The sequence below is a fragment of the Poecilia latipinna genome, unplaced genomic scaffold (assembly GCF_001443285.1).
Source record: "Poecilia latipinna isolate Pla-1442-1.1 unplaced genomic scaffold, P_latipinna-1.0 Scaffold226, whole genome shotgun sequence".
Taxonomy (NCBI): Eukaryota; Metazoa; Chordata; class Actinopteri; order Cyprinodontiformes; family Poeciliidae; genus Poecilia; species Poecilia latipinna.
In genome coordinates this window covers 389,663-395,643 of record NW_015112842.1, presented here as the reverse complement: position 1 = coordinate 395,643, position 5,981 = coordinate 389,663, and the positions used below count along the sequence as shown (strand labels likewise).

The 5,981-nt window shown below is 35.5% G+C and overlaps 1 long non-coding RNA gene across 1 annotated transcript in view; it reads right to left on the bottom strand.

The window, feature by feature from the left end:
- Window positions 1–3,157: 3,157 nt before the first annotated feature.
- Window positions 3,158–5,981, bottom strand: part of LOC106947157 (uncharacterized) — a 75,867-nt gene continuing 73,043 nt past the window's right edge. The window contains exon 3 of the long non-coding RNA XR_001424923.1: window positions 3,158–3,189. This is a non-coding gene — a long non-coding RNA (uncharacterized LOC106947157). The remainder of the gene's footprint in view (window positions 3,190–5,981) is intronic.

Below are 5,981 nucleotides of genomic sequence, written 5' to 3'. Positions count from 1 at the left end.
AAACAGAACCTCTGGTCCCGTACAGAACCAAACAGAACCTCTGGTCCCGTCCAGAACAGAACCAAACAGAACCTCTGGTCCCGTCCAGAACAGAACCAAACAGAACCTCTGGTCCCGTCCAGAACCAACCAGAACCTCTGGTCCCGCCCAGCAGCTCCATCCTCTCATCCTGAACTTTCTTCTCTCTCTCTTCTCCGTTTGCTTCCTGAAGTAATAATCGTTTGATTCCTGCCACAGTCGGAAGGAAGGAGCCCCGCTGCATTATGGGTAACCGCTGAATCACAGGAAAGGAGCCGTTTCTGAACTTCCTGCGCGGCAGCTGAGCTCGGAGCGGGATTTGATTTGCCGTTAATCTGCCTATTTCTCTTCTCCTGCACCTGACTCCTTGGACGATGCCGAGCGCCTCGTTACCGTCGGCTGCAGCTGCTTCTACATCCCATAATAATAACTCAGCTGCACGGCATTATCTCCACATAAACTATTGTTTATTGACACAAAAACATCCATCCTCCTTGTGTTCAGGCGGCACGCTGTTTCCAACAATGATTCTTTTTAATAAAACAGTCTGCAGCACAAAACCTCCCCCCCAAAAACCAAAAGTTTTTATCTGTTTTCTGGCGAAAAAGACGACAAAACTAATTTACAAGGTATTTAAATTATGATTCATTAATACTGATAAAAATATTATTTCACTTATTTCAGGAGTATCTGACCTTTCAGTCATGAAAGTGTTGAATCAAAAATACTCACAAATAAAAAAACTAAAATAAAGCAAATTATAACAGAGGATTAGAGCCACACTAAGAAAAAAATAACAAAGTGATATTACAATTTTATTCTCTTAATGTTAGGACTTTGTTTTCGTAATAGGACGATTTAAATATCATGCAATGTTACGACTTTATTCTGATAATATTACAAATTTTATCTCGTTAAACTACAATTTTATTCTCGTATTATTACATTACTTTCATAATGTAACTTTGTGTTTCTGGCCCTAATTCTTCATTGTAACAAAATAAAGATGGACGATTTATTAATTCTTTTAAATTGGATTTTTTTTTCTTGTTCCAAAACCTAAAAAGGATTTTTCACATTTGTTGTTTTAAATGAAAGGCATTCATTTTTCCAATTCTTTTAGATTTGGTTGAACAAATTTATTCTAAGCGATAAAAACAGGATTTCTTTCAAAACGCTTCCTGTTTTTATCCAAGGATAATACATTCAGTAAAAGCTGATTTGTTTTGTTTCCAGTAAAAGTCTCTGGATAAACAAAGTTCTACTTATTATAAAAATTTAAAAAGATACTTTTTGTTGTACTTGACATTTTTCATTCCAAGAAAATTATGTCGGAATAATTTTACCTTAATTAAAGAAATAAAATTGTTAATAAACAAATATGTATCATTCTGGAACTGCAGCTTTGGGCCATACAATATCAATCTGAAGTGCCACAAATGGCCCCCGGACCGCACTTTGGACACCACTACGTTAAACAAGACCTTTTTCCTGTATTATAAGTGAAACATGAAAATTAGTATTTTTTTTAATCAGTATTAATGAATTACTGATTTAAAAGAAGCTCCTATGTCTTGCTGAAAAGTTACTTTTACGTAATTTTCTCTCATTTTAAGTGTATTAAGATATTTGAAGTAGAAATTAGACAAAAATACTTGGTAAAAATTTTTTTTTCTAAAATTCCCAGTTAGAACCAGCTGGTAGAAACTATCTGACATCTGGACATCCTACTTTCTCTTCCTCTTTGTCACAGACCAAGTCGTCCCTCCGTCTCTGGTTTGATGAAACAGAGAAATTAGAGGTCATTTTGGAAAGGCTCCAAAAATAGAAGGCAATCCAAGTTTTTTTTCTTCCCAGTCACCAAGTCTCAGAGGAGTCTGGTGAAATCAGACTTGTTAGAGTGTAATAGTGGAACAATGTGAGACGCCCTGCCAGATAACACTTCATTAGATCCACGGAAAGGAAGAGACGCTTTTATTCAGGAAATACAGCCAGACCTGTCATCCGCTTTCTCACTGAAAGGTTTCAAAATGTTTAAAAGTGTAAATTACCCACTGGTTTAAAGAAAAGATCCCAACAATGGTGCAGATTATTCTGTTTTCAGTAATGATGATTTTAAATCACCACAGCGTCTGAATCCTGCAGAAGAGTAGAACCATTGAAAAAACATTTTCTAAGAAGATCAAAATCCAAATTCTAAGATTAAAGTCACAAATCTGAAACTGAAGTCAGAATTCGGGGGACAAAAGAATTATCAGAGAGAAAAAGTAAAAATTCTGGTTTTAATCTTAAAATCCTAAGAAAAAAGTCACAATTCTGAGAAATCAAAATCCTTCGGAAAAACTCAAAATTCCAGGAAAATGCTACAATCATGAGAAAAAAGTCAAAATTCTGAGAAAAAGTTAAAATTTTGAAAAAATGTGAAAATTCAAAAAAAAAAAAAAGAAAAAAGAAAAAAAGTCAGAATTCTGTGCAATAAATCAATACTCTATATGGATTATACTTTCTGAAATGAGTAAAATAGTGAACTTTTTTAGAATATATTAATGTTTCGACATGTTCCTGTAAATGTTCTTCCTTCCATCTTTAAAGCTCGAGTGAAATAAATATTTCTGCCCTGCACCACACTGAATATTCTAAAAAAAGAGAGCAGAAATGGTCGTCCAGAAATTGTCATTATTTTTCTTTGTTCTTCCTGTAAACGTACAGTTATTTATTCCTCAACATTAAAAAAATGCTCAGGTTGTCTTTTTCGCAGTCGATTCTTTAAGCAAACAGAAAATAGGAGAGAAAAGCTGGATTGATCCATCTCAGCTGCCTTTTAATTGTCCTGTTCTTCACCCATTTAGCACCATTCAGCCTTGAGCCTACAAAGAGCTCCTATGACTGCTGCGTTCGCAGGCATCCGCGCACAAAAGCCTCGGTGCCAGCGCCATTCAGCAGATAATTGAGAGGAGAGATTGGAGGCAGCATTTCAATCTGGGTTCATCTGATAGACTTTGATATTGCTGCATCCTTGTTTCAGCACGACTGCCAATGAAACCTTTTATCTGTTGGGCCAATAAAATCTAAAAAGCAGAGGTCCAAAGGTTGCATCAGGACGGGGAAATAATGTAGAGGCAAATTATTTTTTTTTTTCCTTTAGGAATCCATCAGCAAACAAGATGTACACTGCAAAAACACAAAATCTTATTTTGTCTAGTTTCTACTGAAAATATCTTAGTAACTTTTCTACATCAAGACCCCCCAAACAGTCGGATGCTACAAAATATATGAAGAAACATCAAGTTTTAGAATGTCTTTCATCATTTTTAATTAATTTTTAACAATTATTACATTCATTGGCATAGATTCTGCCTCATTCATTAAAATTTTATTTGTTTTTTTTTTCCTTTGGTCATTTTAGTGTCAAAAACTCGTCCAGTTCGCTCTGCTAGTTATGCTAGCAAACAAGAACTACACTGTTCTCATTTGCATGACAAATAACATTTCAATGCATTATTTTAGCTTCTATTTTATAATAAAGATTAAAAATCTGATTTAATTTTATTAAAAAAAAAGGTAAAACTAAATTACAAGAACATTTTCAGCAAGATACAGGAGTTTGTTTCAAGTAAATATATTTTTTAATATTAAAACAAAAATATTAGTTCCTCTGGCAGATTATCTCACTTTTAACACGACATTTTATAAGTGAAATAATCTGCCATTGTAGTTAATAATGGGGATGTATTATGCATAATTGTCATTTTGCACGTTTTTGTACTTTCATTTGGGTTTCTACTGCTTCTAAGAACAGCCCAAACATTTTCTTTTTGCGATAAGTTTCTGTTTTTTATCTGGATAACGAACCGCTTCAAAAACCTTCAGTGTGTAACATCACAAATCAGCAACAACTGCCCCTCACCTAGTGACCCCAGCAAACCCCACTCCGTAACCTAGCAACCCCAGCGGAATTCCGCCCGTCACCTAGCAACCTCGGCTGGCCAGCTGCAGCTCATTTAGATTTAAAGTGACAGAGACCCTAAAAAAGCACATTCTGACTAAACACTTATTATCTAGAATATTGAGTGCAAAAAAGTAAACATGTTTTGTATAGGACATGTCAGGATAAAACTTTTTGATTGGATGATAAATTGTCCTAAACAATGCTATTGTTGTTTTGAGACCATTTTCAAGTAATATAATGGTAATAATGGGATAATAATGAAAAAACACAATATCAAATATTAACACATTTTAAATCTTTATGGTCATTTCACACTGAAACTGTGGAGAAGCAGGATTCAGCTTCTACACCACAAATATGGAACAAAGTTCCAGAAAAACAGCCGAGACACAGAGTTTAAGCCTAGACTAAAAACCCAACAGTTTAGAGCTGATTTTAATCATAGTAAATGAAACATTGACCAATATTTTGATGTGTAACGACAACACTTGACAAAATGTAAAGTTTCTTGATTTACAGTGTGGTTTTATGACTGTATTTTTGTGTTTTTATCATGTAAAGCATTTTGAACTGTCTGCTGCTAAAATAAACAAAACAGAAAGAACAAATAAAACAAAAAGAGCTAATTGAAGACTATTGTCCAGTTTTTGACAGAAAACGATAAATCATGCAAATGGAAAGTTTTGAGTTTGTTTTAATTTTCCGTGATACCTATCTTAAGGATACATAACATGTCACCTTAAAGCAATTATTGACTCAAAACAAGCTCCTATATTTTGCTGAAAAGTTACTTCTAATGTATTTTTGTTTTATTTTGAGTGCACCAAGACATTTGCAGTACAAATTAGACCAAAAATTCTTGGTGATATTTTGTTTTTGCAGGAAAAACTCACCAATTCCTGAGTGAGATTACTGGGTTAGCTCCCTCACTCCCACACAGGAGCGTCGGGAAATGACACACAGAATCAGCAGAGTTAATCTCGGCCAGAATCACCCGGGGAATAACGCTCCCTCAGCTCATCAGAGTCACAGGGAGAGTTGAGGAAGACACCTCCAGCAAACCCCACCATAACATATCCAATATCCCTGACATGTTGTGCTCTCCGCCCAGGTGTCCTCTGCCGGGGGAGGGGAAACCGGAGATTAGATCATATTAGATAACAGGGCGCACGACCCGCTAGCTGGGATTTGGTGGCGTGTTTTCAACCTTTTTCCCATCACTGACGGGATTCGGTGATTCTTTTTTCCGAGCCTGCTTGTATCTCGTCAGGGCTTCTTCCGGAAACGGACGGATCAAAGAGTGTTTTCCGACTCCTCGCTACAGATTTTCTGCATTTGCTGACAATGGATTCCCAGGCCACACTGCTGGTTAATTATCATCCCTTTATAGGTTTGAAAAAAAAAAAAACAGCTGAGCCCCGTCTTTTTTTTTTTAATCCACAGACAATATTCCCAAAGACTGTATGCTCAAGCAAAAATCAAACAAAAAGGGAATGTAGGAAGGCAGCCAGCAGCAGATGAGGGCCTGCTGCTTTCCTTAAAACAATAAAACTGTTTAACCTGCGAGGATAATAAATAGAAACAGCAGCTTTTAATTTGGAACATATGAATCAGACACACAGGACTGAAGCAGGGCCGTCTCTAGGTTTGTAGGGGCCCTGAGCGACCCCCGAATTTATCAACCTAAAATGACGAGATTCCAAACTGTTTTAATTTAAGGCGAAACATAAAGATCATAAATGTCTTTAAAGGGCCAGCTGTGCCAGAATGTATTGATAAAATCCATTTATACTCTTAAAATATTAATACACTGTAAAAACACAAAATATTACTAAGTGATTTTGGTCTAGTTTTCAGTGAAAATATTTTAGCACACTTGAAATAAGACTAAAATGACTTGCAAGTAACTATTTAGCAACAAATATGAGCTTGTATATAATTCCTTTATACTGATTCTAAATTCTGAGATAAAGTTAAAATTCAGAGAAAGTCAAATTTCTGAGAAAAAAGCCAG